The sequence below is a fragment of the Rhincodon typus genome, chromosome 3 (assembly GCF_021869965.1).
Source record: "Rhincodon typus isolate 14 chromosome 3, sRhiTyp1.1, whole genome shotgun sequence".
NCBI lineage: Eukaryota > Metazoa > Chordata > Chondrichthyes > Orectolobiformes > Rhincodontidae > Rhincodon > Rhincodon typus.
The window spans coordinates 101,780,648-101,800,491 of NC_063334.1; the positions used below are offsets into that span (position 1 = coordinate 101,780,648).

Here is a 19,844-nt window from a genome sequence, read left to right on the forward strand (position 1 = left end):
ACAGCAGGCCGAGCAGGAAGGCTGACGTTTCGGGCCTAGACCCTTTTCCCGAAACGTCAGCCTTCCTGCTCCTCTGATGCTGCTTGGCCTGCTGTGTTCATCCAGCTCTACACCTTGTTATCTCAGATTCTCCAGCATCTGCAGTTCCTACTATCTCCGAAATAATTTTGGTTAGTTTGGTTCACTCCACTTGATAAAAAAAATGGCTCAAGGCACTAGTTACTGTCAAGGCTATGGATCCTACATTAAGCCAGCAATAGTGTGGAGATCTTGTGCTCAAATTTCCTGTGTCCAAGGCCAAGATGTTCCAGTACAACTACACCAACGGTATTTACCTGGCAATATTTTTAAAAAAATCTTTATTCATGGGATGAGAACGTCGCTGGCTAGGCAGCATTTATTGCCCATCCCTAATTGTCCAGAGGGCAGCTAAGAGTAACCCACATTGCTGTGGGTCTGGAGTCACATGTAGGCCAGACCAGGTAAGGATGGCAGTTTCCTTCTCTAAAGGACGTTAATGAACCAGATGGGTTTTTCTTGACATTTGGCAATGGATTCACAGTCTTAATTAATAGATTCTTAACTCCAGATATTTTATTGAACTTAAATTCCACCATCTGCCATGGTGGGATTCGAACCCAGGTCGCCAGAACATTATCTGGGTGTCTGGATTAACAGTCCAGCGATAATACCACTAGGCCATCGCCTCCCCTTCATATGGAAAATTGCTCAGGGAAGTCAAGTAAACAAAAAAGCAGGACAAATATAAATCTGTCAAATTATCATCACAGCAGCCTAAGCTTAAATCATCAGCAAAATAATGGAAGGGGACATCAGCAATGCTCAATTTGGGTGTCACCAGGGCCATTCAGCTCCGTCCTCTTTACAGCTTTGGTTCAAACATGGACAAACAGCCGAATTCCAGAGATGAAGGGAGAGTAACTGCCCTTGACATCAAGGCTGCATTTGATCAACTGTGATATTAAGGAGCCCTGGCAAAACTAAGGTAATAGGAGTCAGGAGAAACTCTCCATCGAAAAGTAAAAGCAGGAAGCAAAATACTGTAGATGCAGGAAATCTCAAACAACAAAATTGTAGAGAAACCAGCAGACTCTTCTTCAGAATTGATTCTTTTGAGTCGAAACATTCATGTTGTTTCTCTCTCCACAGGTGCTGCCAGACCTGCTCACTTTTTCCAGCATTTTCTGTTTGTGTTCTGGAAACTCTCCACTGGTTGAAGTCATATCTAATGCAATAAATGATTGTTGTAGTTGTTGGAGGTCAGTCATCACAGCTCAAGTTTGTCAATGGCTTCATCGATGACTTTCATAAAAGTCAGAAATGGGGATATTCACTTATGATTGCATAAAGTTTGATGCCCTTTGTAAACAGTCAGATATTGAAACAGTTCATCTCAAATGCAGTAAGATGCGTCAATACCAAGGTTTGAGTTGAAAAGTAGCAAGTAACATTCGTGTCACTCAAGTCTGAAACAAAACAGTAACTAACCATCATCCCTTGAAGTTATAACGGCATTACCATCACTGAATCCCTCACTATTACCATTGACCAGAAACTGTATTGGACTCACTATATAAACAATGGCTACAAGAGCAGGTCAGAGGCTAAGAATACAGGAGATGAGTAACTTGAAAGAAGCTTGAAAACATCTAGGATAAAGCAGCCCACTTAATAGACACCTAATCTACAAACATCACTCCTTCTGCCAGTGAGGCTCAGTAGCACCAGCGTGTATCATCTAGAAGATGCACTGTTTAAAAACAAAAATCACTTAGGCTCCTTAGCACCCTCCAATTCCATTGCATCCTCCAGTTCCATAAACACTTCCATCTTGAAGGACAAGGGCAGAAAATTTATTGGAACACCAACAGCTGCAAGTTCCTCTCCAAGCCATTCACCATCCTGATTTAGATCTTTCATCACTGTTCCTTCACTATCACTGGGTCAAAACCCTAAAGCTTTCTCCCCAGCAGCATTGTAGGTGCACCTACAATAAATACACTTCAGTGGTTTAAAAAAAGTCAATAGCAGCTTCTCAAGGGCAATTAGGGATAGGTAATAAGTGCTAGACCAATCAGCAATGGTCATATCCCCGGAAATAAATTTTAAAAAATTCTTTGGTTTGTTTTTGTTAATTTAGTTACTTCAATTTTATTTTGACAAGAGTAAGACTCTTAGTATAAACACAAATGCACCCGTTACCCACTCGTAGAACAAAATGAAATGCAAAGCTTGCATAGATGTCTCATTAACAAGTACACTGTGTTCTCAGCAAAGTTTAGGACATTATCTGACACAAGGAAAAGCATTCAGAGCAGATATAAACACTTACTCCGCCTCCTACAGGAATCTTGTCCAATGAGGATTTTGCCTTCAGATGCTTTTCTTGTAAAATCTTTTGTTTCTGTTGAAGGCCTGCTTCATCAAATGTGCAAGTAAGTTAAAAAAGCTTATAATTTTACTTTATATGCTAGAATTCTGTAACTGCAAACAGCTATACATCTGCTTCTTAAAACAGTTTGAGAGTTTTTATTATATTGTAGATTAATTTAGCCAAAATCATAAAGGGGGTCTGGCTTGATGAGTAAATACAACCCTGACAGTTCATGTCAGCTAAAGTGAACAAGGCATGGTGGCTCAGTGGTTAGCACTGCTGCCTCACAGTGCCAGGGACCTGGGTTTGATACCGGCCTCGGTCGACTGTCTGTGTGGAGTTTGCACGTTCTCCCGTGCGGGTTTTCTCCAGGTGCTTCAGTTTCCTCTCTCAGTCCAAAGATGTGCAGGTTAGGTCATGCTAAATTGCCCATAGTGTCTAGGGTGGGAAATGCAGGGGGTGGGTCTGGGTGGGATGCTCCTCAAAGGTCGGTGTGGATGCGATGGGCCAAATGGCCTGCTTCCACACTGTAGGAATTCCAGTGATTATCAGATGCACTGAAGTAGCATCGATTAAACAGTAGGGATAAGTTCCAATTGCTTGATGTTTGCTGTAAAGTCAGCATCTAAAATGCAGCCAAACAAGAAAAGCAGAATCTTTGAAACATTTATAAAGTATTGTAGTATGTTAGAACTGTGAACGATGCCAAAAGGGTACTTTCACTTTTGATTTCATTTAGTGACATCAATGTAACATTCCTTTGTACGAACAATTAATCATGGAGATCCGTCATTCTAATGATTCTTGGGAGCTGCTGCTGGATTCACCAACACTGCTTCTACTCAACATGTATGAAGGACAGCACAAGACCGAACTTAACAGGGAGCCTGATACAGCACTGTTCCCTCAAAGCCAGCCTTTAAATAGACAATGAAATGAAAGAAACATTTTAACTCGTAGTTAAAGATCCCACCAGACCTTTAATAATGATTTGGGTTCCCTTCCAATTCACCATTTACAGTTGATTTTTCTCTGAATCCAGAATGTATCTTTAGTGAACTTTTTTGGTAGAACATTCAGTTTTTCAGTATTTCGTAAGATGTATAGACACATGCCATAAGCACCACAGGTCCATAGTTTCTTGAAAGTGGAGTCCCAGGCAGACAGGATAGTGAAGGTGCTCTTTGGTATGTTTGCCTTTATTGGTCAGTGCATGGAGTACAGGAGTTGAGAGGTCATGTTGCAGCTGTACAGGACATTGGTTAGGCTACTTTTGGAATACTGCATACAATTCTGGTCTCCCTGCTGTAGGAAAGATGTGGTGAAACTTGAAATGGTTCAGAAGAAATTTACAAGAATGTTGCCAGGGTTGGATGGTTTGCGCTATAGGGAGAGGCTAGATAGGCTGGGGTTATTTCCCCTGTCAGAGGCTGAGGGGTGACCTTATGGAGGTTTATAAAATCATGAAGGGCACGGATAGGGTAAATAGACAAGGTATTTTCCCCAGGGTAGGGGAGTCCAAAACTAGAGGGTATCGGTTTAAGCTGAGAGGGGAAAGATTTAAAAGGGACGTAAGGGGCAACTTTTTCCACGCAAAGGGTGATGCGTGTTTGGGATGAGCTGCCAGAGGAAGTGGTTGATTTGGACAAAGGAATTGAATGCATTATCTCCAAATTTGCAGACGACACTAAGCCGGGTGACAGTACGTGCTGTGAGGAGGGTGCTAAGAATTTACAGGTTGACTCGGACATGCCGGCTGAGTGGGCAAATACAATATAATATGGACAAATGTGAGGTTATCCACTTTGGTCACAAAGACAGGAAGGCAGATTATAATTTGAATGGTGGCAGTTTAGAAAAAGGTGAGGTGCAATGAGACTTGGGTCTTATGGTGGAACAGTCGCTGAAGATTGGTATGCAGGTGCAGCAGGCAGTGAGGTAAGCTAATGGCACATTGGTCTTCATAGCAAGAGGATTTGAGTATAGAAGTAGGGATGTCTTGCTGCAGTTATACAGGGCCTTGGTGAGGCCACACCTTGAGTATTGTGTGCAGTTTTGGTCTCCTGAGAGGCTGTATAGGATGATGCTATTTTCCCTAGAGCAGAGGCTGAGGGGTGACCTTATGGAGGTTTATAAAATCATGAAGGGCACGGATAGGGTAAATAGACAAGGTACTTTCCTCAGGGTAGGGGAGTCCAAAACTAGAGGGTATCGGTTTAAGCTGAGAGGGGAAAGATTTAAAAGGGACCTAAGGGGCAACTTTTTCTTGCAGAGGGTGGTTTGTGCATGGAATGAACTGCCAGAGGAAGTGGAGGCAGCTGGTAGGATTACAGCATTTAAATGGCATCTGGATGTGTATATGAGTAGGAAGGGTTTAGAGGGATATGGGCCAAAAGCAGGCAAATAGGATTAGATTTATTTAGGATATCCAGTCAGCATGGATGACTTGGACTGAAGGGTCTGTTTCCATGTTGTACAGCTCTAGTACTCTAGTGTGAGGAAGGACATTCTTGCAATTGAGGAAGCCCAGCGAAGGCTCACCACACTGATTCTCAGGATGACAGGACTGACTTATGGAGAAAAACTGGATCGACTGGGCTTGTACTCACAGGAATTTAGAAGAATGAGGAGGGGATCTCGTAGAAACATACAAAATACTGATGGGACTGGACAGGCTAGATACAGGAAGAATGTTTGCGATGTTGGGAAAGTCCAGAACTAGGGGTCACAGTGAGAATAAGGTTGAGCCATTCAGGATTGAGATAAGGAACAATATCTTCACTCAGTTTTGAACCTGTGGAATTCTTTACCACAGAAAGTTGTTGGGACCAGTTCGTCAGATATAATCTAGAGGCAGCTGGACGTGGCTCTTGTGACTAAAGGGATTAAGGGGCACGAAGAGAAAACGGGAATGGGTTACTGAAATGCACAATAAGCCATGATCATAATTAATGGTGATGCAGGCTTGAAGGGCCAAATGGCTTACTCCCGCATCTTTTTTTCTACATTTCTAAAACAACCTGAGGTCCAATTGTGTTATATTTTAAGAACATTTTATTCTCCTTTTTTCTTTCACAGGATGTGGATGTCACTGGTAAAAATCCCTAATTGCCCTGAACTGAGTGGTTTTCTAGGGCCATTTCAGAAACCAGGATGGGTACAGAATCACATACCAGAAAAGTTGATTGCCTTCACTAAAGGACATTAGTGAACCAGATTTTTTTTTAAGAAAATGACATGATTTCACAGTCATCATTATAGAAATTAGATTTTTAACTCCAAATCTTTATTCAGTGGCGGGATTTGAACTTTGTCCTCATAGCATCAGTTTGGTCTTTGGATTACGCCACAACTTTGCTTGTGCAGAACTGCTTAGGGCAGGGGGAAGAAATGCACATTATCCTTTTCAATGCCATTCTGTACAGAAAAAGGCTGTCATCAGAAGCATCAAGTCCAAGACTGAGTGAGTGTTACTTAGAAACCTTCAACGGCGACTCCACTTTCACAATTCTGCAGTGGCCTATAAATCAAATGGCTGCCTCCAACTCCACTGCTTTCGCAGCCTTATCACCATTCATCTTAAATTACAAAAAAAGGCATGGGGTATTGTGGCTGTGGCTGTGTCTATGGTTGTCAGCCTTTATAACTGTCTCAAAGATATATAGAAAGGCTGTGCCCTTTCTGAAGGATGAGCAGCTGGAATAATGAGTTCTCAAGACAGGGCTCATGCAGCAGATTTTTACCTCAGAGTTCCTGTACTATATCCAGCTGAACTCGTTCCTCTCAACACTTTGGAATACTTGTGGAGGCAAGGTTACGAAGAGTATCAGACCTGCTTAGCTTTGATGAGACCAGCCTTTGGCACATCATCCATTTCTAGCCATGTATTTATGTAGGTAATGCAGGAGGAATGATATAGATGAAGCCTTCAGGACACAACACCAGGGGCCACTTCCCAAGTCTCTGGCTGTTTGATGATGTGTGGCACCATGGTTTTTCGAAGATGGAAATAAAATCATTCATATCCCTTGGTTTACTGAATCAACCAAAGCAGTTGATGCTTATGCCATCACCCCTCCCACCCTGCATATTTTCCATATCCGAATCCTCTGCCATGCTATTGGTGACCAGAATCTCTGCAGTTGACAGACGGTGGGGGGGGTGGCGGGTGGTGGTGGTCAGTAAGTGTCTCCAGGGAAAGGAGATGTGATACAAGAGCCTACAGGTTAACCCCGCAGGGCATGCGATACATATCCACATATGAGTCTACAAGCGGTGTCCTGTGAAACCCTGTGCCTACAACCGTGTCAGACCCAGAGTAGATGTTGGCTTAGTGGTCCATGACTACAGCCAACTTCCATCAATTGCACCGCCTCAATTATGACACACAGCTCTAGTTTGTAAACTTAGTGCTTGGTCTTCAGGCCCCTTGGCAGGAGCTTCTTGTCTTTTATCAGGGTCTGGAACATGGTTACCTCCAGTTGAAACTCCCTACCATTTGGAGTGGTGACAATCCTCTTGAAGCAGTTGCTCAGGAAACCTCCATCATTATATATTCGTATACCAAAGTCAGGGTGAACTGGATGGCAGAAGAGTAGGATAGTTGTTGCTAGAAGAACTTGCATACATTTTTCAGTAGCATCGGCTAACAGCCAAAACTATCAAGAATGTGAAAATTGATGATCAATCTCAACTGCACTCCGCGTCAAGTGGTTCAGGTGTGTTCACACCAGTTTGGAAGTGTTCTCATCAGGGAGCAGAAACCTCCTTTGGTGTGTCGGCCTCACAACTGGAACTATCATTTGGAAATCTACTCTGTTCCATTCTATGCTGCACGGAAAATGTTCTTATACAGGGATTAGCACACTCTACTGCTTCAATCAGCTGTCTGCATGTACTATGGCATTCCTACTCTGCCATGCAGAGGTCGTGGAGGTTACTGTTGGGAGGTCTCCCTTTTCAAAAAAACAGGTTTGACATGGCAAGAGTTATACATGACAGTTCACCAAATTGACTAAACAATTAATTGCAGAGTGTCCCAGCACACCTGCAATTTATGTGCCTGGAGGAATCCATACTTCATATCAAAGTAAGGATGTTCATGGTTATAGTTCTTGCTTCACTATCAGAGGTGAAGAAATTGCTCCTGAATTTCAATTTGTTTCAATGTCACACTGATGTATGATCACCAGTTGCAGATGGAAATGGGTATATTGAAGGAAGTCCTTGTGGGTCTCTCTGGTTCAATTCAGGGTTGGCCATTAATAATGGCAAGTAGAAGTTGTTTGGCCCAAAAGTCTCTTCTGTACCCAGCTAACGTCCAGCGATAGTGTCCTACCCTTGGCAAGGTGGTCCAGATTCAAGTTCCACCTGCTCCAGAGATACGTCATAACTCCGAACAGATTCATTAGAGAAATCATCCACCCAGATTCCCTTGACACCTTCTATGACCACTGGGCCTCAGAGGGGATGGAATGCAACATCATTTCTGGAAATATTACTTTCAGTAAATTAGTTAAAAGTTTTTGTTCTTCTTCACGTATTAATGAGCACCAGCTTTCTCTATATTGGAAATTTGCTGGTTGGATCAAGAGAAATGCAAAAAGGAACAGACTAAAAGAGTGGGGAGTGAGAAATTGATATTTGTAATATAGATCTCTAAATAAATACTTAAAGGCTTTAAAAGGTTGGCTTTGGTGCCAACCTTCACTACCTGGATGTACAGACCATAAGACACAGAAGCAGTAGGCCACTCAACCCATCAAGCCTGCTCCATTATTCATTAAGACCAGTGATCGGATAGCCCTCAACTCCACTTTCTTGCCTTTTCCCCATAGTCCTTGATCCCCTCACTGATTAAAAATCTATTTCAGCCTTGAATATACTTAGAAACCCAGCCTTGACAGCTCTCAATTGTAAAAGGATTCCAGAGATTCACTATTTTCCTGTCCTAATTGGATGACCCCACATTCTAAGATTATGCCCTAGGTTCGCAGATTTTCCCACGAAGGGAAAAAAAAGAACCTCTCAACATTTACCCATCAAGCACCCCAAATAATCTTTTGTTTCATATTTCATTCTTCTAAACTCTACAATAATTTAAGAAAATAACAAGGACCTTCTACTTTGTGACATCGGATCTGAAGTAGTAAGATTTTATCAAACAACCAACATACCTGGTGTCATTCTAAGCATCTCAAGATTTGGGCTGACTGGTTTCTCTGACTTTCTTTGGCTGTTTTCAACACTAGAGCTATACAAAGAACATTGAAGAAAAGAAAAAGTGACTAATTTTACAAAATAAACAAAGAACTATAGATGCTGGAACTGTGTCAAAAAAGAGAGTGTTAGAGAAACATCACAGCAAGTCTGGCAGCATCTATTTTCTGTATACACTCTTAATGGTTCAAGTCTAGCGATCCTTTATCGCATTCTTATTATAAAAATGTAAAAAGATATCAGGATCGATTTTAACCTTCATCCATGGTGACGGCAACAAGTGCAGTGCGTTGGTTGGTTGCAATTTTTTTTAAGCTAGATGCTAAACTAGTGATCAATCCATTACTGCTAATTTCCCTTCTTCAAGAGAAAAATCAGTCCTACGACTCTTACCAAATCATTTCAAGGGCACAGGCTACATACAGTGGATAGAAATGGTGTGCAGCTGTATAGATAAAGGGCAGAAGATTGGCACAAGAGAAGCAATGAAGAAGTGAGATTTCCCTTGTTAGACATGACATTAATTTTAAGTAACTCCCATTTAGTCTACTCTCCTGGATTACAGGCCAGTGGTCTATGCAAACCCGTTCTATCTTCTACTCCATATAAAATAAAAAGAACTGATTATCCTAACCAGGAAACACGAGTATTATCTGTGACCTAGTTAATAATGGACAGCAAGATCACCTGCCAATCTAAAATTTCTGATGCACCCAAGCTTCTAAAACATTTGAGGAAGACCCACACAAAAGGCTGTTTACTAAATTCAAAGCTGTGGTCATTCATGTAAAATCCTGGGAAATGTAAATTGTTAAATGACTGGTGGGTAAAAAAAAAAGAACGAGCACGCATTAGTGGATTGATATTGGGGTGACGGTTGTACTGAATGGATCTCTCAGCACCGACTGTTAGGCTGTCAAACTTACTAATTGACTTGTTACCTTAATACAAATGCTCAAACATGCAGCTGGAACCAAAATAGATGCAGTAGATTCAGGGAAGACAGCTCAAGTCAGATTGAGATGGACAATATAGAGATGTGGAGAGAAATATAACAGGTGAATTTTCAAGCAAACAAATGTAAAATGATTGTGTATGGAAAAGAAAAAAAAGGCACTAATGATGCTGAACGGTACAGGTATACCTAAAAGAGCAGTCTCAGTAAACTCAATGCTAACCTTACTGAACCATTGCAAAGTAGTAATGACTAAATCCAACATCAAAACTACATGACTGAAATGGAGTACAAGTGGCAAAAGTTTCAATCAAACTGCACTAACAGTTCTCTGGTTAGACAACATCATGAGTTGCGTCTCTTGTTCTGATTACTGAAACATTCTAGCGCTGGAGAAAAAGAATTGCACTATGAGGGAAGAATGGAAAAGTTGAGAGGAAAAACTCAAGAGAGCGATTTTACTGCTGCTCTTGTCCAGATTTGGAAGGTGCTACTGAAAGCCTTTTTAGAATTCAATGTTATATCCTACATAAATAAAAAGGGAGCAATGCCAATATCTTGCAGGTAAATATTGTTGTTAACTAATACATGCAAAGCACACATTGATATGAATGTTTTTGTAAAATTTAGACATGCTTAAGGACAATAGGTTCCCCATATAAACAGTAAGTGCAGTGCAGAAAGCAATTTATTCAGAGTTTGAGAGGTTTTGAATGTGATAAAAAAAAACTCTATACAAATGCAATAAAATATTTAAGAGATCAGCAAGAACATTCAGCAAACAGCTAGGCTTTTTGATTGATTTTCCATAGTTAATTGCAATACTTACATTAGATGATTCAATGTGTTCGAAATCAGGGGAGTCACCAATCGCTGCCGTGGAATAAAAGCAGTCCTGCCTTTCAGATTAGGAGTCTCCATGCTTTCCAATCTGTTTACAAAGAGTTGCCGAGATTGTATTTTTACTCCTCTTTGGAGGTTCCTGCACCCATGGCATGGAGTGCCATCTACTTCTTGAACTTTATTTGTTCTAGGAGTAGGAACCATAATGTGGTACTCTGATCAACTAACCTACAAAAACAACAGACTAAAATTTACATAAATTCCTTATTGAGCATTGAAATTTATGTAATGGGTTGCTGAGGGTCAGTTGCAGTGATAAACAGAGCACTAAAATTGTGTGGCTCTAAAGACTGTTTAATTCAGTCTATAGAGATACTCTAACATTTGTACTAAGTTAGATGCTGTTCATGTAGAGTTAATTTTTGCCTGCCTACTGGTCATATTGGAAGATGAAGCACATAGTATTAAATCTTCCCTTACCTTCTCCATCCTAGGAAACAATCCCAGCTTCATTGGTCTCAGAAGGTTCAAGAATTTAAAAAGTAATTGAAGAGGTGATTATTGGTGCCTAAAAATTGGGAGGAGTACTTGCAACAGATATTTTAACTACTCCTTAACACTATCATGCACTGCATCAAAATGTATTAATGCCAGCACTAATCATTGCTAATTAAATAAAACAGAACTAATTGACTTTTATTTCTAAATATGACAATGTAAGAAGTAATTTCTTATGAATTCCAATATTGTATGCCAGCACATCATAAATTGATTCTTTTGGCCAGAACCACGTGGGATATCTTGGTTAGATTCACCACCATCAATCCTTCTTGCTGGCATTAGTCAGGTTACTGATGCAAAGGATGCCCATACAATACCTCAGGTAGAAGATAGGCTCTATCTTGATTAGACAGTAAACACTTATTACATTTACTTAATAACTAGTTATATTACATCAAAATACATGATTGTCTGAGAGGCATCAGGCTCAACTTGAGAAAATACACATTACTATTTTCATTATATGCTGTTGGCGTTAAGAATATATACTGGAGGCTGGTACAGCAGACTGTAGAGCTGGAGTCCCTTATATCCTGATGGGCAGAGCTACTTATGAGATCAGTTAACACTTTCTGCTCTTAACCGTCTGGTACAAGAAGAACGGCTAGATAAAAGCAGCTGATGCAGTCATACCAGAAACTAGGGGGGAGGGGGAGAGAGAGAGAGAGAGAGAGAGACCGACCATATTTCTGAAATACCAAAAACTTGACATCGTTTGCAACACTAACGGCTAGCACATGCGCCAATTCTGCATTTTAGAAACTGGGAAATACTGGTAATACACGGCTGGCCTGTGAGTGACAGTTTAGAGAGATTCGCGTTTCAAATATAATTGAACCCTGGAAAATAAACAAGCATTCTGTACGGAGGAGGTGGGGGGGTCGGTTTGCTGTTTTCATAACCCTCCAAGTTTAATCCCCTGGTTTCCAGCATTCTCTAACTTCTGCTTGCCAGTTTGCAAAGTTCACCGAATGACAGGGAGCTCTTCTGCAAAAAAAAACCTTCACAATTTAGAGACTTCTCCATCCCCAGCTCCCAGACCTCGGTTCGCGCGACAGCGGAATAAGTCGTTTTCCTGATGATTAGCTCATGTTGTAGCCCGAGTGGAAGCCGGCCCCGGTCCTGACCAGAGCCCAATGACCACCTTCACTCAACTCCAGCCGCTCTGTTCAAACTGCTCCCGCTTCAAATTGAACTGACCGGAATGGTTAGACCTGAGTAATCGAACGAGCGCCGCGTCCGACGATGTCAGCTGCACTCGATTGAGTAGGTGTATTATGATCGACGAGTCCAAGAACCAAACAGAAGTCAGAACCGGAGATAGTAGGAACTGCAGATACTGGAAAATCTGAGATAACAAGGTGTAGAGCTGGGGGTCTAGACCCGCCTGATCCAGCTCTACACCTTGTTATCTCAGAAGTCAGAATCGACCAACCAACAGTCCGATCACGTCGTGGATGGGCGGGACCAGAATTAACGGCTGTTGAAAAGTTGCGCTTGCTTGTGTGAGCGAAGCTGAATACCGGGAGAAGGACAAGAAGATGGAGTAAGAGACTAGTTCACTTTCTTGAATTGAGTAGGCGATCATTGGGTATAAGATGATTAACCGGGCAAATTTCTTCCCACCCCACCAACCTCCGGATCCAATGCATCATCCTCCGATACTTCCGCTATCTGCAATCCGACCCCACCACCAAAGACATTTTCCCTTCCCCACCCTTACCTGCTTTCCGGAGGGACCACTCTCTCCGTGACTCCCTTGTCCGCTCCACACTCCCCTCCAGCTCCACCACACCGGGCACTTTTCCTTGCAACCGCAGGAAGTGCTACACCTCCACCCTCACCCCTATCCCAGGCCCCAAGAAGACCTTCCACATCAAACAGATCTTCACCTGCACATCTGCTAATGTGGTATACTGTATCCGCTGTTCCCGTTGTGGCCTCCTCTACACTGGGGAAACCAAGCGGAGGCTTGGGGACCGCTTTGTGGAACACCTACGCTCGGTTCACGACAAACAACTGCACCTCCCAGTCGTGAACCATTTCAACTCCCCCTCCCACTCCTTAGACGACATGTCCATCCTGGGCCTCCTGCAGTGCCACAACGATGCCACCCGAAGGTTGCAGGAACAGCACCTCATATTTCGCTTGGGAACCCTGCACCCCAATGGTATCAATGTGGACTTCACAAGCTTCAAAATCTCCCCTCCCCCAACCGCATCTCAAAACCAGCCGAGCTTGTCCCTGCCTCCCTAACTGGTCCTTCCTCCCACCTATCCCCTCCTCCCACCTCAAGCCCCACCCCCATCTCCTACCTACTAGCCTCATCCTTCTCCCTTGACCTGTCCCCTCCCTAACTCACCACCTACACTCACCTTTACTGGCTCCACCCCTGCCTTTTTGACCTGTTTCCTCTCCACCTATCTTCTCCTTTATCCATCTTGTATCCGCCTCACCCTCTCTCCCTATTTATTTCAGAATCCCCTTCCCCTCCCCCATTTCTGAAGAAGGGTCTAGACCCAAAATGTCAGCTTTCCTGCTCCTCTGATGCTGCTTGGCCTGCTGTGTTCATCCAGCTCTACACCTTGTTATCTCAAATTTCTTCCTCTCTCCCCTTTATGAATTGGAATGATTAGGTTGGAGTTTCGTCAGTTCCCCTTTGGGATTTTAACTTACTCAGAGACAGTAAGAACTGCAGGTGCTGGAGTCAGAGATAACAGTGTAGAGCTGGAGGAACACAGTAGGCCAGGCAGCATCAGAGGAGCAGGAAAGTTGACGTTCCTGTGTTACCCCTTTGGGATTTGTTCTCGGATGCTGCTTGTCCTCCTCCAGGTCTTAAGAGCTGGGGCGATGAGCGCCAGATGTTTGTTTAATCGTGCTGTCAATTCGGACATGTGGCGTGAGAATGTTGCAGAAATATACAATGGCTTTTGCCATTATTGGTGCATAAACCACCTTCTCCCATCCTCCAGCAATTTCAAAGGAAGAAGAGACCCTGAGTTTTGTTGAGCGCAGAAATATTTGGAGTGGTGCCTCTGTGACCAAGCCACACTTGATTCTTACACTGCATCCTCCAAATTGCACCATACGTGTGGTGTAAAGGTGCATGGATAATGGTGTAGGGAAGCGAATGCTAATGTGTTACCTTGTTAATGTTCTGTGAATTTACTCAATTGGTAAAATAATAAATAATAGTCTCAGTTAAAGACAACCGATTTTCAAAAGGTGACCAAAGAAAGAGTAGAGGAGCAAAAGAACCAAAATAAAAGAATAAGCATTTAAAAAAAATAAACTCGTCCTTGTGATGTGTTAACAGAAGGCTACTTGCGTGAAATGTAGAAATATTCTTGAAACGGCATGATCGTTCTGATCAGGGACAGTGGAATTGCTTTAATCAAAACTGACAGAACTGCAGATGCTGGAAGTCAGAAACAAAAACAAACGTTGCTGGAAAATCTCAGCAGGTCTGGCAGCATCTGTGGAGAGAAATCAGAGTTAATGTTTCAGGTCCAGTGACTTCTTCAGAACTGATGATAGCTAGGAAAGTATTGGTTTTTATGCAGAAGATAGGGTAGTGGGATGGGTGGGGGGCTAAGGAGTAAATGATAGGTGAGATAGAGCCTAAAAAGAGAGAACAGTTGGACTGACAAAGGAGTAGATAACGGTCAACCGAGGAGAATGAATAGTTGCTAAGGGGGTCACCTCATCGACGGTCCCTCGCAGACAAGGATGACTCTGTTCCACTCAGGGTGAGTCCATAGGTGGGTGCACAGATCAATATGGCTACTGCAGCCTCCGTTAAACCTGGGTTAGAAGGTGGTAAATGATTGCCAGCTGTAAATTAAGACACCTTAATGATTTATGTCAGGCCTGGTCAAGCAAATTGTTAACAAGTTATCTTTAAAGAAATTGAAGAACACCTTTGCTAAGGAAGCAAATGTCTAATTCTGATTACTAGGGGGTACTATTGCATAAGTGGATAGAGTACAGAGAGAGGCACCACCTATCAGTTGGTGGGGAAAAATCCACTGTGTCACCTTGTTTTGCTGGTCAACAGAAAAATTTTCATTTCCTTCAGTTCTAACTTCAACTTAATGTCTTATGATGCAGGATTTCTGATGTAGCTAATTTTGATCATGACTTCAGTAGAACTTAGTAAAATGTAACATTCATTGTCATAGAACAGGGTTAATTTTCTTATTATTCATTCGTGAGATATGGGCATTGCTGATTGGGCCAGGATTTTCACCCATCCCCGTTGCCCTTGAGAAATTGGAGCTCATCTGTCTCTTGAGCTACTGTAGTCCATTGGTGCAGATAAGCCCATAATGCTATTTAGGAGGGGAGGTTCCAGGATTTAACCCAGTGATACTTAAGGAACGTCAATATATTTTCAAGTTAGGATGCTGACTGGCTTGGAGGGGAACTTGAAGGGCAATGTTCCCATGCTGTCCTTGTCCCACGAGATGATACTGGTCATGGATTAGGAAAATGCTGCCTAAGAAGCATTGGTGAATTTCTGCAGTGCATTTTATAGATGTGCATGCTGCTGTTACTGAATGTCAGTGACAGAGGGAGTGATTGTTTCTGGATGTGGTGCCAATCAAGTGGGCTGCTTTGTCCTGGGTGGTGTAAAGCTTCTTTGTTGTTGTTGTTGGAGATGCACTCATCCAGACAAGTGGGAGTATTTCATCACATTCCTGACTTGTGCCTTATAAGTGGACAGAATTTTAGGGAGTCTGGAGGTGAGTTGCTTGCTGCAGATTCCTAGCCTCTGATTTACTTTTGTAGCAACAGTATTTATACAAGTTTAGTTCAGTTTCTGGTTAATGGTATCTCCTAGGATGTTGATAGGTTCCTATCTCCCTAACGAGAGGCTAGAGTGGGTGAGGGCTTAAGGAAAAAGAGAAGATAGTAAATAAAAAGGAAGAAGCAGCTGAGCTGTAAAGCACTAAGATAAGTGGATACCACATAGTGACAGAAAAAGTGAGTGTTTAAAAACAAAGGTTCTTTGTTAGCATTCAAAAAGAAGATATAAAAACTAGCATAAGGGCACTTTAGCTGAATGGTCACAGCATTAGAAACAAGGTAAATCTGTTGATGGCACAAATCACTGCAAACGGGTATAATTTAGCGATCATTACAGAGACATGGTTGCAGTGTGTTCACAACTGGGAGTTAAATATCCAGGGGTATCGGACTATTTGGAAGGACACATCAGAAAGGAAAGGGAGGTGGTGTAGCTCTGATATCTAAGGATGACATCGGGGCAGTAGTGAGGGATGTTATAGGTTCTATGGAGAAAAAGGTTGGATCAATGAGGGTGGAAATTACAAATAGTAAAGGGAAAATGTCACTAATAGGCATAGTCTATAGGCTACCAAATAATAACATCACAGTGGGGCGGGCAATGTACGAAGAAATAACCGATGCATGTAAAAATGGTATGGCAATTATCATTTGGGATTTTAAACAACATATTGATTAGTCAAACTAAGTCAGTCAAGGCAGCCTTGGAGGAGTTCATAGAACGTATCTGCGATAGTTTCCTTGAACAGTATATGATGGACCCTACAAGGGAACAAGCTATCCTAGATCTGGTCCAGTGTAATAAGGCAGGAATAATTAATGATCTCACAGTTAGGGATCCTCCTGGAAGGAACAATCACGGTATAGTTGAATTTAAAATACAGATGGAGAGCGGGAAGTTAAAATCCAACACCAGTGTTTTGTGTTTAAACAAAAGAGAGTACAATGGGATGAGGGAGGAATTGGCTAAGGTAAACTGGGAGTCAAGACTAGATGTTGTACAATTGAGGAACAGTGGAGGACTTTTATAGCGAATTTTGAGCGCTCAACAAAAGTATATGCCATTGAAAAGGAAGGATAGTAGGAGAAGGGATAATCACCCATGGATAACTAAGGAAGAAAAGGAGAGTAACAAATTGAAAGCTAATGTATACAAAGTGGCAAAGATTAGTGGGAAACAAGGGGATTGGGAAATCTTTAAAGATCAACAGAAAGCCACGAGAAATGCTACAAAGAAAGGTAAGATGGATTATGAGAGTAAACTAGCTCAGAATATAAAAACAGATAGCAAACGTTTCTACAAATATATAAAATGAGAAAAAGTGGCTAAGGTAAACAATGGTCCCTTAGAGGATGAGAAGAGGGATTTAATAATGGGAAATGAGAAAATGGCAGAGGTGTTGAACAGGCATTATGTGTTGGTCTACACAGTGGAAGACGCAAGTAACATGCCAATAATTGATGACAAGGAGGCCATGGAGGTGAGGTTTTGAAACGACCATTATCACTAAGGACTTGGAGACAGTCAGGATGACAAAGGCTAGAAGCTAGAGTCAATAAATGTGGAGCTGGAAAAGCACAACCGGTCTGACAGCATCCGAGGAGCAGGTAAGTCATTGTTTTGGGTTGAACCTCTTCGTCGAGTCCTCATGAAGGGTTACGGCCTGAAATGTTGACTTTCCTGCTCCTCGGATGCTGTCTGACAGGCTGTGCTTTTCCAGCTCCACATTTATTGACTCTAGCTTCCAGCATCTGCAGTCCTTACTGTCTTCAAGTCGCTGAAAACCATACTGCGAAGTCTCTTCTAAAGATGCTCACCTTGAAGTTTTCTCCTCTCTCCGAAGAATGCTCTCTCCCACTGCAACCCCCTGGCTATCTCCTCTGCCCTGAAGCTCTTCGACCACATTCTGAAGTAATCCCACCACTACAGCCACGTCTTCTTCCTCGGTGCCTGTCTACGCATCCGGCCAATCCCCCATGGACTCCAAATAATGTTCAGACCATCTCAATTTGGACCCAACCATGACAACTGTTATCTGCAGCACCTCCAGGCCCTCCAGAAATGGTTCTCCCTGCAGAATGCTTGCAGCCCTGTGTTGACACCTCTCCCTACAGTCAGCCCTGCCCCAGCTCAGAGTTTCTCTTTCCCAGACCTGCAGGGGACCTTTACTGTTGTTTGTCCTCAGGATGATCCACACCCTCAACAAATGTTTTTTCTCTACCCTATCAGACATCAAAACTGTAAGTATGCCAAACACTTGTACTAGTCCTGACAAAGGGTTTTGGTCCGAAACATTGACTTTCCGGCTCCTCGGATGCTGTCTGACTGGCTGTGCTTTTCTAGGTCCACATTTATTGACATTATCGTTAAAGAGGTGGTGTTGGGCAAGCTAATGGGGCTAAATGTAGACACGTCTCCTGGCCCCGATGGAATACATCCCAGAGTATTAAAAGAGATTGCAGGGGAAATAGCAAATGAGCTCGCAGTAATTTACCAAAATTCGCTGGACGTTGGGGTGTTTCTGGCAGATTGGAAAACAGCAAATGTGACACCATTGTTTAAAAAGGAGGTAAATGAAAGGTGAGTAACTATTGGCACGTTAACTTCTGTAGTGGGGATAATGCTTGAATCTATAATCAAGGCAAAAACAGACATCTGGATAGAAATTGTCCTATCGGGTAAACGCAACGTGGGTTCATAAAAGTTAGATCATGTTTAACTAACTTACTGGAATTCTTTGAGAATATTATGAGCACTGTGGACAACAGGGAACTGATGAATGTGGTGCATCTGGATTTCCAGAAGGCATTCGTCCAGGTGACGCACAAAAGGCTGCTGCACAAGGTAAAGGTGAGCAGAGTTAAGGGTAATGTATTAGTGTTGATAGAAGATTAGTTAGCTAACGTAAAGCAACGAGTGGGGATGAATGGGTGTTTTTCTGGTTGGTGATCAATAGCTAGTGGTGTGCCTCAGGGCTCAGTGTTGGAACTGCAATTGTTTACAATTTACATAAATGATTTAGAGTTGGGGACCAAGTGTAATGTGTCATAGTTTGCAGATGACATTAAGTTGAGCGGAAGAGCAAGGTGTGCGGAGGACACTGAAAGTCTGTAGAGGGATATAGGTAGGTTAAGTGAGTGGGCAAGGGTCTGGCAGATGGAGTGTGATGTCGGTAAATGTGAGATCATCCATTTTGGTAGGAATAACAGGAAAATGGGCTATTATTTAAATGGGGAAAAGTTCAAGCATGCTTTTTTAAAATTTTTTCATTTGTAGGATGTGGGCATCGCTGGCTGGCCAGCATTTATTGCCTGGCCCTAGTTGCCCGTGAGAAGGTGGTGATGAACTGCCTTCTTGAACTGCTGCAGTCCACCTGCTGTGGTTGGCACACAATCTCATTAGGGATGGAATTCCAGGATTTTGATCAGTGACAGTGAAGGAACGGCAATATATTTCCAAGTCAGGATGGTGAGTGGTTTGGAGGAGAACTTGAAGGTGGTAGTGTTCCCATATGTCTGCTACCCTTGTCCTTCTAAATGAAAGTGGTCGTGGGTTTGGAAGGTGCTGTCTGAGGATGTTTGGTGAATTTCTGTAAGGCAGAGGGGCTTGGGTGTCCTTGTGCATGAATCACAAAAAGTTGGTTTGCATGTGCAGCAGGTAATTAATAAGGTAAATTGAATATTTTCCTTCATTACTGGAGGGATTGAGTTTAAAAATAGGGAGGTTATGCTGCAGCTATAGAGGGTGCGGGTGAGGCCATACCTGGTGTACTGTGTACAGTTTTGGTGTCCTTACTTGAGAAAGGACGTACTGGCTCTGGAGGTGGTACAGAGGAGGTTCACTAGGTTGATTCAGGAATTGAGAGGGTTGGCTTATGAGGAGAACTTGAGTATACTGGGGCTATGCTCATTGGAATTTAGAAGAATGAGGGAGGATCTTATAGAAACATATAAAATTATGAAGGGAATAGATAAGATAGAAGCAGGGAAGTTGTTTTTGCTGGCGGTCGAAACTAGAACTAGGGGACATAGCCTCAAAATAAGGGCAAGCAGATTTAGGAC

The 19,844-nt window shown here is 42.5% G+C and overlaps 1 protein-coding gene and 1 long non-coding RNA gene across 3 annotated transcripts in view; both read right to left on the reverse strand.

The window, feature by feature from the left end:
- Positions 1–19,844, reverse strand: part of mrps36 (mitochondrial ribosomal protein S36) — a 94,017-nt gene that overhangs the window by 71,656 nt on the left and 2,517 nt on the right. The window lies entirely within an intron of this gene.
- LOC109935080 lies at positions 2,349–12,166 on the reverse strand. Of its 2 annotated transcripts, none has more exons than XR_007266157.1 (4): positions 12,015–12,166; positions 10,399–10,640; positions 8,572–8,648; positions 2,349–2,436 (listed from the first exon to the last, which is right to left on the reverse strand). It is a non-coding gene; the product is annotated as an uncharacterized LOC109935080 (long non-coding RNA). The 2 variants fall into 2 exon arrangements; XR_007266158.1 differs by having other exon boundaries at positions 2,349–2,439.